This window comes from Musa acuminata, chromosome BXJ3-8 (genome assembly GCF_036884655.1).
Source record: "Musa acuminata AAA Group cultivar baxijiao chromosome BXJ3-8, Cavendish_Baxijiao_AAA, whole genome shotgun sequence".
NCBI classification, from domain to species: Eukaryota; Viridiplantae; Streptophyta; class Magnoliopsida; order Zingiberales; family Musaceae; genus Musa; species Musa acuminata.
In genome coordinates, this window is record NC_088356.1 from 13,205,262 (window position 1) to 13,216,604 (window position 11,343).

Consider the following 11,343-nt stretch of genomic DNA (forward strand, 5'->3'; position numbering starts at 1 on the left):
TTTGCTCTAATATTATAGTTAGATTCTTATAGATATACAACATAATCACTAGGAATTGCTAATCTTTTATTTCTAGTAGATCTTCTTAATATTGTACTAATGTTTCCCTAATGAACTTGTGATTCAACTAGTTGTTCAAGAGCTTGTTGTAATTCCTAAACTGCTTAATCTATTAGAATACTGTCAACAACTTGTGAAATTTTAATAATTGGTTGTTCAGCACCAGTTTGTATTTAATGAGTGCTATGAACTATAACCAATCTACCATTTGATATAGAAGATTGAGATTATATATGATCATGTGCAGAAACTATATTCCTGAACTGATTGATCCCATTGATAATGTTATCCTCAAGAAATTTAGCATTTCTTGATTCTATAATCCTAGTTGCGTGAGATGGACAATAAAACCTATAACCCTTGGACTTTTCGGCATATGCAATGAAATACCCACTAATAGTCCTCGGGTCTATTTTCTTCTCTTGTGGATTATATATCCTAACCTCATATAGACATCCCCAAATGCACATATGTCGCAAACTTGGTTTCCAACTTTTCCAAAATTCAAATGGTGTATTTTGGACAGTCTTGGTTGGAACTCAGTTTAATATATACACAGCCGTCTTTAGTGCTTCAGTCCACAAGAACTTAGGAAAATTGGAGTTGCTAAGCATACTTTGCACCATGTCTAATAATGTTTGATTTCTTCTTTCTGTAACACCATTCTGGTTTGGAGAACCAGGCATGGTGTATTGGGCAACAATCCCATAATCTTGAAGAAACTTAGCAAAAGGATAATGTGCTTGTCCATTTTTAGTATATTTACCATAATATTCTCCACCTCTATCTAATCTCATAATTTTAATTTGCTTACTACATTGGTTCTTAACTTCAGTCTTAAAGAATTTGAAGACATCCAATGCTTCATTTTTGTTATGAAACAAATAGATATACATATATCGTGAGTAATCATCTATAAAGGAGATGAAATATTTCTGACCATGTGTGTCCATATTTGGACAACATATATCAGTATGAATGATCTCTAATATATCTGAACTCCTATTAGCACCCTTTTTGGACTTATTGATTTGCTTTCCCTTAATACAGTCTATGCAAGTCTTAAAATTAGTAAAATCAAGAATACTAAGTACCCCATCATTAACTAATCTATTTATTCTCTCTATGGAGATATATCCTAATCTTTGATGCCATAACATAGAGGAGTCCTCATTAATATTACATATTTTAGTGCCAGCGTGAATATGCATTGAACTTTGAGAGTCATCATTTTTTAAGAAAATACGATAAAAGCATCAAACAAAATACCTTTCCCAACACAATCAAATTTATATAATAAATGAAATGATGTGTCTTAAAAATTAAAGGAATATCCAACTAGTATGAGTTTGGAAAAAGAAATTAAGTTTCGTAGGAAACTTGGTACATTAAAGGTCCTTTCCAATTTTAAAATAAAACCACTACTTAAAGTTAAAATGCATGTTCCAATTGCCTCCACATGTGAGCCCATCTTATTTCTTGATAAGATACTTTGCTCACTTCCTACTAGCTTCCTTAGGTTTTGCATTCCCTGCAAAGAGTTTGCAATATGGATTATTGATTCAGAGTCAATCCACTGTGTTAATATTAACATTAACTATATTAGATTCATAACTCACAAACGAGGTTGGTTTACCTTTTTTTTCAAGCCATTATTGGAATTTCGTACATTCCTTCTTTATGTGTCTCTTCTTTTTACAAAAAAAACACTTTGTTTCTTCTCTTGATATCAGCTTGGGGTGATATTTTATCTTTTCCTTACTGATGAGTATTCCGATTGGCTTGATTTTTATCAGTTTTGTGTTGAATCTCGGATTTTGATGATGAAGTCAATTGTCATTTGTTGTCTAATCTATGTGTTGAGATAAGTGTGCAGGATTAACTACGATGAAAGATAGACAAGCAGTAGGAGTTGCGCCGGAGTCAAGTTCATGATCACGTTGGGAGTTCGAGAGTTCGACGGAAGTTCGGACGGTCGTCGGAGGTTCTGCGAGAACAGATCCGAGAAGTCCAGAAGCTTGCCAAGCGAAGCTCGTCGGAACTTGCCAAGTGGATCGTCGCAAAGTCCAGGTGTTTGCCGGAAGTCCGCAGGAGCATCACCGAGGGTTCATCGGATGATCGACGGAAGTTCGCCGGAAACTCGCCGGAAGGAGCGATTGACGCACCGAAGCAAAGCTGCAGAAGTTGTCTTAGATTTAATCGTAGTTAGCACGTTGATTAAGTTGGAAAATGGGAGGTGATCCCATTGGCTTAATCTTGGGGCAATTGGGCCCCTGAAAGACTGAAATTGGGCCGAATGGAATGAACCATTCGGACCCTGATTGCACCAGGAGGTGCAACCGCCCAAGCCAGGAGGTGGCACCGCCTGGGCTAGGCCTTCCAGCGAGACTGGGCGGTGCAACCTCCCCAACAGAGAGGTGGCACCGCCTGAGCTCAGTCTTCGAGCTAGACTGGGCGGTGCAACCTCCCTGACAGAGAGGTGGCACCGCCTGAGCTCAGTCTTCGAGCAAGACTGGGCGGTGCAACCTCCCTGGCAGAGAGGTGGCACCGCTTGAGCTCGGTCTTCGAGCTCTGCCAAGCGGTGCAACCTCTCCAGTCAAGAGGTGCAACCGCCTGATCCCAGAATTCCGGGATTTGATTGTTTTGAACTCCAAATTTGAATTGGGTTGGGGCCTATAAATTCCCCACCCATTCAGCACTGAAAAGATAGAGACCTACACCGAAATCTTGATCTTTTCTGTGATTCTAAGAGCTCAAAAGTGTTGTAAAGCCTTTAAGTCTCCTCCTTCTGTTCTTCAAGTTTTCAGTTGTAAAGTGAGGAGAGAAAAGTCTGTAAAGGTTGTCTCCTGAGCCTGTCAAAAGGAGAGAAACTGTAAAAGGGCAGTTTGGCCTTCGCCTATTGAAGGAAGGCCCCTAGTTGACGTCGGCGACCTCGTCGGTGGAGGAAGCCAAAATGGAGTAGGTCAAGGCTGACCGAACCACTCTAAATCTCTGGTTTGCGTTTATTTTTGAGCACTTTATCATTACTGCTAACCTCCTTCATTACTACTGCTCTCTGCGCTTTCACGAACAAGTTCTAAGTGCTGTTCTTCCGAATCTGCATTCAGACGTAAATTCGTATTTTTGTACATTACAGTTTACGTTTACGTTTGATTCTGCAGAACTGTCTTCCGTGCTTTTACGAACGAGTTTCTTTGCAGTTTACACTTACATTTTGATCCTATTGATAACTGCAAACTGTCCTCTACAATTTTACGAACGAGTTTCAACATTTAGACGTAAAACTGCATTTAGACGTAAATCGGCTTTCCTCGCACAATCATCAGATCTCAGTTCACGTTTACGTCTTTATTTCAACTGCATACTGCCTTCTGCGAGTATACAAACGAGTTTCAAAGTTCAGACGTAAATCTGCGTTTAAGACGTAAATCTGCGTTTAGACGTAAATCTGCGTCTAGACGTAAATCTGCGTTTAGACGTAAATCTGTTTTTTGCAGATTACTTTTTGAGCTGTACAACAGCAGCACATTGTCTTTATACTTCTGCTTAAACTGCTCCTAGATGCAAACTGTGTTTAGACGCAATCTGCGCTTAGACGCAATCTGCGTTTAGACGCAATCTGTGCTTAGACGCAATCTGAGTTTAGACACAATCTGCATTTAGACGCAAACTGCGTTTAGACGCTAACTGTGTTTAAACGTAAACTGCACTTAATCATAAGTAATCTTAGAATCGGCTTTTGCATCAAAATAGTCTTTATCGAACGAACGCAGCTTTCGTTTTTTAATCGCTGAAAAATATCCGCTGCACTAATTCACCCCCCCTCTTAGTGCTCTCGATCCTAACAATTGGTATCAGAGCCCGGTTAACTCTCAAAAGGATTAAAACCCAAGAGAGATGGCTTACGCCGGAAACCAAGAGGGCCATTCCATTACACGTCCACCCATGTTTAATGGGACGGACTACACCTATTGGAAGACCCGAATAAGAATCTTTCTTATTTCTATGGACATTGATCTTTGGAATCTTGTCGAGAATGGTTTTTCAAAGTCTTCTCTTCCAATGATCGATTGGAATGATTTGGAGAAGAAGGCTTTCGCTCTTAATGCAAAGGCTATGAATGCCTTATTTTGTGCACTTGATAAAAACAAGTTTAACCGTGTTTCAACTTGTGAAACTGCGTTTGATATTTGGCACACGCTCGAAGTGACCCATGAGGGCACAAGTAGAGTAAAAGAGTCAAAAATCAATTTGCTGTTACATTCTTTCGAACTTTTTCGGATGAAACCGAGTGAAACCATTGGCGACATGTTTACCCGTTTCACGGATGTCGTCAACGGTCTAAAAGGACTCGGAAAGAGCTTTTCGGATTTTGAGCTTGTTAATAAGATACTAAGATCCCTTCCTAAGAGTTGGGATCCTAAAGTCACCGCTATTCAAGAGGCAAAAGATCTGCGAAATTTCCCTCTTGAAGAACTAATCGGGTCATTAATGACCTACGAAATGACTTGTAAAGCTCATGAAGAGCAAGAAGACATCCTTCCAAAGAACAGGAAGGATATGGCACTCAAAACTTCAGAATGCCACTTGAGAGAAAACTCAAGTGATGAGGACTGTGATGATGACTTGGCACTTCTAACAAGAAAGTTTAAAAAGTTCTTTAAAAGAAACAAGTTTACGAATGATGCAAAAAATAAACTTGAACCCAAAAAGGACCAAGTAATCTGCTATGAATGCAAAAAGCCGGGACACTACAAGAGTGATTGTCCCCAAGTCAAGAAAAGAACAACAAAGAAGAAGGCGCTCCAAGCAACATGGGATGATTCGAGCGCATCTGAGGAAGAGGAGTCCAACACCGAGCAAGTTGCTCATTACGCCTTAATGGCCATCGAAGATGAGGTAACAAATTCAATAGATGCTGATTTATCTTTCGATGACTTATTTGACGAATGCAAGAGTATAAGTAGAAAATATAAATTGCTGAAAAAGATGCATGATAGTCTTACGTGTGAGTTTGATAAGTTAAAAGTCGAACATCATGATAGTTTAAATTCATGTATCAAATGTCATGATTTAGAAACTTTGCAAAAAGAAAACCTGCTACTCAAGGACACCTTGAAGAAATTCGAGGTTGGTAGCAAGTCATTAAACATGATCCTTGCAAACAAGGGTCACATTCCAAAAAGGAGCGGAATTGGATTTGTGAGAAGTCCTCACCAAAATCCAACCACCTTCATAAAAGGCTCCATCTTACATGTTCAACACCAAACCAAGTGCAACTTTTGTTGCAAATCTGGACACAAGACACATTGTTGTCCATTCAAGAAAATAAGTCCAAACAAACTAATCTGGGTTCCTAAAGGAACCATGACAAATTCTATGCAACATGATAAGAAATGTAGATCTATTTATGAGGCACCCAAAAGCAAATGGGTTCCTAAAGATCATCCCTTCCTATAAAAACATTAAAATTTTAGGTCGGAGCAAGAAATAATATTCTGCTCCTTGACTCTCGATGGTCAGAAACCAAGAATCAAAAAGGAACTCGCAACGCTTAAGTAATAAGTGGAAGTTATGAAATCACAAATACGATTTGGATACAACCTTATTAGAAACATATGATATCCAAATTCACATACCCCCTTGATCTTCAAAACCCGTTAACACTATCATCTACGAATTAATTCTTGTATCATGAAGAAACTAAATATGTCATGATCTTAAAAGGGATACCAAACAAACTATCAACATACGTATGCACGTTAAAAGATCTATCTTGATCGTACAAGAGCTTCTTCCTTAAATAAAAACTCATACGAAATCATGTAACAAACATTAATTGCTCTGAAACTCTCCTCAAGGCAAAGGCTCCCTGATCAAATCATATTAGGTGCTCACTGGCTGCAGGCGGTGGCACCTCTCCAGCTGGCGGTGGCACCTCCAGCTATCACGGGTTGCCAGAGGTTGCACCGCTCCAGCCAGAGGTGCAACCGCCCGCAACTCTGCCTTTTTAAACCCACACTAGGGCCGGCTATGGAACCAACCCCAACTCACTCCCATTTCCTCCTCTACTCTTCCAAGTCTCCTCCATTCCCATTTCACTCCTCTAAGCCTTCCAAATACCTCCCATTTCGGAGCAAAACATCAAGAATCCTTCCTTCTCTTGAAGATCTCACAAAGGTACTCTCTAAGAAGCTCTTAAATTCTGTTTTGTTCTTCATTTACTCTAGCTCATCATCATCCCTCTAAACAGCAGTAGTTATGGGATCTAGAAGATCCTCAAGGGACAAGGGAAAGAGGAGATTAGTAAAAGAGTTTGATTTCACTCTTTTCGATTCGAAATACCATGCTGAAAAATTTCCCTCTTTCGAACTTAGATGTATCAGTAAGGGAAAATACGTAGATCTAAATGAACTAAGAGACTTAGAGACCATCCAATGGTTTGCAAACCTAGGTCTACTTCCAATCTTGCAGATTAACGAACCCATCTATCCTAGGCTTGTTAGATTATTTTACAATAACATACAAATAGATGATGAAGGAAGGATGTCCACCTATCTTTTGGGACAACACATCTCAATCACTGATAGGTTCATTTGTGATATGATAGGCATTCCCATAAAAAGCATAGGACTCTACTTTAGAGGATCATGGGATGATGAAAGTATTGGAACATCCTATGTTGCAGCCTTAGGAACAATCTTTGCCAATCCCAACATAGCATTGGTTCCCAAAAGTTGTGAACATCTATTGCCTTTGAACACTAAGATACTTCATTATATCATGACTAGTATAATTCTTCCTAAACAATACCATCATGATGAAATAAGTCAACTAGAATTAGGAACTATGTACTCAATCATGAAGGGACATGACATCTGTCTTGGCTATCTTATTCAACAAAATATGTTAGAATTATCTAAGAAAGATATGATGCTCCCATATGGTGGTATAATCACTAGAATAATAAAAGCTTACGACATTCTAATATCACCAGAAGAAGAAGTAATGAAAGTAGATCGATTCAGCATAATAAACAAAAATCTACTTCACCGACTAAGATGTTACTATAGAAACGGTAACTGGGTTAGACTCCCTAGAAGGACTGATCACCCTCAATCTGAACCAGAACCGGAAACACCAGTATTTAGGGGTACTCAATCTCCTCCGACCCTTCCCTTTGAGGAAACACATCCAGTTGAGCAAACTCATACATCCATCGAAGAAATTGGGATTCGTATGGATCCATTCGAACAGAGACAAGAACGGATTGAACAAAGACAAGATCAAATCCTATCTGAGCTGCAGCAAATTCATAGTCAATTTGACTCCTTGTTTAGGCACTTTAATTTTCCACCGCATCAATGAACTTATTGAACACCTGTTGTTGTTGTAAACTTCTTATGATACTCACTTCTGATGTACTGGCTGTAAACATCTATTGTGGTAAAAGTTATCTCAGATTTTTATGGTATCATTACTGTTTGGTATGTGATGTGTCCAAATTAAGAATGTTGTGCTTTGAAACTAAAAGTTTTGAAAATCTTGTGTTTTGATTTCATTCGAAGAGAACTAGGAATGTTGATGTGTCCGAACAGATAAATTTGTTAAAATAATTTTCTTTCGGACTATATTGTATGATCAAATCACTTGATTTCCATGATTATATGTGAAAATCTGTAACAAAATCTTGTCCGAATGCATCTTATTTATGAAACAGATTTTCTCGTACACCTTCATGAAAATTGAGTTTCTGAAATAGATTTGATGAAGTGATTCATGTGTATGTATTCCATCCTGCAAAATCTTTACAATGGATTATAACACAAAGGGGAAGAAGTATTTAAAGCAATCTATGTAAAATTCCTCTATAAGCTTGCTATTATTATTTTTTGGTATCATAGTTACTATGCTTTTTGTTGATGACAAAGGGGGAGATATATATGAATTGATAAACACTGCCATGATTAGAAATACTATGAATGATGCTATAAACACTGCTATGATTATGCCATCCTTGCATCACCAAGAGATATATGAACATGTGCTAAAGTTTGCATTATGCCCTGAGTTGATATCTTATCATGTGAAGAAAATGCAAAACTTGCTAGAATATTTCAAATGTGTGCATCATGTAATAAGTTTCACAGCTTTATATGATAATGTTCAAACTACATGATGAATAGTTACAAACACAATCATACAAACTTATTGATGTATGTCAAACCCTGACATCATCCTTGAAGAGATACATCATGATGAGTATCATGATGGAAGTATTGATAAGTTTAACTGATCTAAGTTATCAATACGTCACTTGAATTCTTAGGTCTTGAATTCAAGGTTGACTTATCTCAACTATGGCATATAGACAGGGGGAGTTAAGGATAACTCCATTATCAATTGATTGTCATCATCAAAAAGGGGGAGATTGTTGAATCTCGGATTTTGATGATGAAGTCAATTGTCATTTGTTGTCTAATCTATGTGTTGAGATAAGTGTGCAGGATTAACTACGATGAAAGATAGACAAGCAGCAGGAGTTGCGCCGGAGTCAAGTTCATGATCACGTTAGGAGTTCGAGAGTTCGACGGAAGTTCGGACGGTCGTCGGAGGTTCTGCGAGAACAGATCCGAGAAGTCCAGAAGCTTGCCAAGCGAAGCTCGTCGGAACTTGCCAAGTGGATCGTCGCAAAGTCCAGGAGTTTGCCGGAAGTCCGCAGGAGCATCACCGAGGGTTCATCGGATGATCGACGGAAGTTCGCCGGAAACTCGCCGGAAGGAGCGATTGACGCACCGAAGCAAAGCTGCAGAAGTTGTCTTAGATTTAATCGTAGTTAGCACGTTGATTAAGTTGGAAAATGGGAGGTGATCCCATTGGCTTAATCTTGGGGCAATTGGGCCCCTGAAAGACTGAAATTGGGCCGAATGGAATGAACCATTCGGACCCTGATTACACCGGGAGGTGCAACCGCCCAGGCCAGGAGGTGGCACCGCCTGGGCTAGGCCTTCCAGCGAGACTGGGCGGTGCAACCTCCCCAGCAGAGAGGTGGCACCGCCTGAGCTCAGTCTTCGAGCTAGACTGGGCGGTGCGACCTCCCTGACAGAGAGGTGGCACCGCCTGAGCTCAGTCTTCGAGCAAGACTGGGCGGTGCAACCTCCCTGGCAGAGAGGTGGCACCGCCTGAGCTCGGTCTTCGAGCTCTGCCAGGCGGTGCAACCTCTCCAGTCAAGAGGTGCAACCGCCTGATCCCAGAATTCTGGGATTTGATTGTTTTGAGCTCCAAATTTGAATTGGGTTGGGGCCTATAAATTCCCCACCCATTCAGCACTGAAAAGATAGAGACCTACACCGAAATCTTGATCTTTTCTGTGATTCTAAGAGCTCAAAAGTGTTGTAAAGCCTTTAAGTCTCCTCCTTCTGTTCTTCAAGTTTTCAGTTGTAAAGTGAGGAGAGAAAGGTCTATAAAGGTTGTCTCCTGAGCCTGTCAAAAGGAGAGAAACTGTAAAAGGGCAGTTTGGCCTTCGCCTATTAAAGGAAGGCCCCTAGTTGACGTCGGCGACCTCGTCGGTGGAGGAAGCCAAAAGTGGAGTAGGTCAAGGCTGACCGAACCACTCTAAATCTCTGGTTTGCGTTTATTTTTTAGCACTTTATCATTACTGCTAACCTCCTTCATTACTACTGCTCTCTGCGCTTTCACGAACAAGTTCTAAGTGCTGTTCTTCCGAATCTGCATTCAGACGTAAATTCGTATTTTCGTACATTACAGTTTACGTTTATGTTTGATTCCGCAGAACTGTCTTCCGTGCTTTTACGAACGAGTTTCTTTGCAGTTTACACTTACATTTTGATCCTATTGATAACTGCAAACTGTCCTCTACAATTTTACGAACGAGTTTCAACATTTAGACGTAAAACTGCATTTAGACGTAAATCGGCTTTCCTCGCACAATCATCAGATCTCAGTTCACGTTTACGTCTTGATTTCAACTGCATACTACCTTCTGCGAGTATACAAACGAGTTTCAAAGTTCAAACGTAAATCTGCGTTTAAGACGTAAATCTGCGTTTAGACGTAAATCTGCGTCTAGACGTAAATCTGTGTTTAGACGTAAATCTGTTTTTTGCAGATTACTTTTTGAGCTGTACAATAGCAGCACATTGTCTTTATACTTCTGCTTAAACTGCTCCTAGACGCAAACTGTGTTTAGACGCAATCTGCGCTTAGACGCAATCTGCGTTTAGACGCAATCTGCGCTTAGACGCAATCTGCGCTAAGACGCAAACTGCGCTTAGACGCAATCTGAGTTTAGACGCAATCTGCATTTAGACGCAAACTGCGTTTAGACGCTAACTGTGTTTAAACGTAAACTGCACTTAATCATAAGTAATCTTAGAATCGGCTTTTGCATCAAAATAGTCTTTATCGAATGAACGCTGCTTTCGTTTTTTAATCGCTGAAAAATATCCGCTGCACTAATTCACCCCCCCCTCTTAGTGCTCTCGATCCTAACATTTTGTTCTTCTTGCGAGTGGTTACTACCAATGCACTCTCACTCAGTTCCATCACTAGCCTCTTTTTTTCTTGAACACACATGGTCATTAATTCATTGATTGACCATTTATCCTTATGTGTAATGTATGAAATCTTAAAATGCCCTTATTGATGTGGAAGGGTGTTCAGACTATAGTGCACTAAGAAAGATTTTGACTTATTAACCTCGAGTTTCTTAAGTTGAGCTACAATATCTCGCATTTGCATTATATGCTCATGCATACCCTTTATGTTGGTGAGTCTAAGGGATGAAAATTTCATTATTATGATAATTGCTCATCGATAGCTTGTAGTAAGTCTCGGACTTTTTTATGCTGGTCAACAGAACCACGTATGCCAATAGTTATCTTAGTTTTGATAAACATCATGTAGAGCCGATTGGATCGCTCTCATCGCTCATATAATGCAATCTCAGTTGGAGTGTTGGTATTAGTAATTATAGGTGGTTCGTTTTTCCTAATAGCATAATCAATATCCATCCACCCTAAATGGAGGAGAACCCTCTCCTTCTATATTTTATAGTTATCACCCCTAAGTTCGAGAATGTCATATTGAATATCAGAGAAATTAGCAGTTTGAGAAACTACATAAAATCAAATATGTTTATGTCAAAATTTGAAGCTTAATAGTTTAAATTGTATATTTTACCAATATGAAATATGCTAAAAATATGAATCTCATGACATAAAAATTACTTGTGGGCTAAATTTTTAATTCAAATAGATTCAA

At 39.4% G+C, this 11,343-nt stretch overlaps 1 pseudogene; it reads right to left on the minus strand.

Annotated features, from left to right (window-relative positions):
- Nucleotides 1–1,556: 1,556 nt before the first annotated feature.
- Nucleotides 1,557–10,821, minus strand: LOC135644148 (uncharacterized; annotated as a pseudogene).
- Nucleotides 10,822–11,343: the final 522 nt, after the last annotated feature.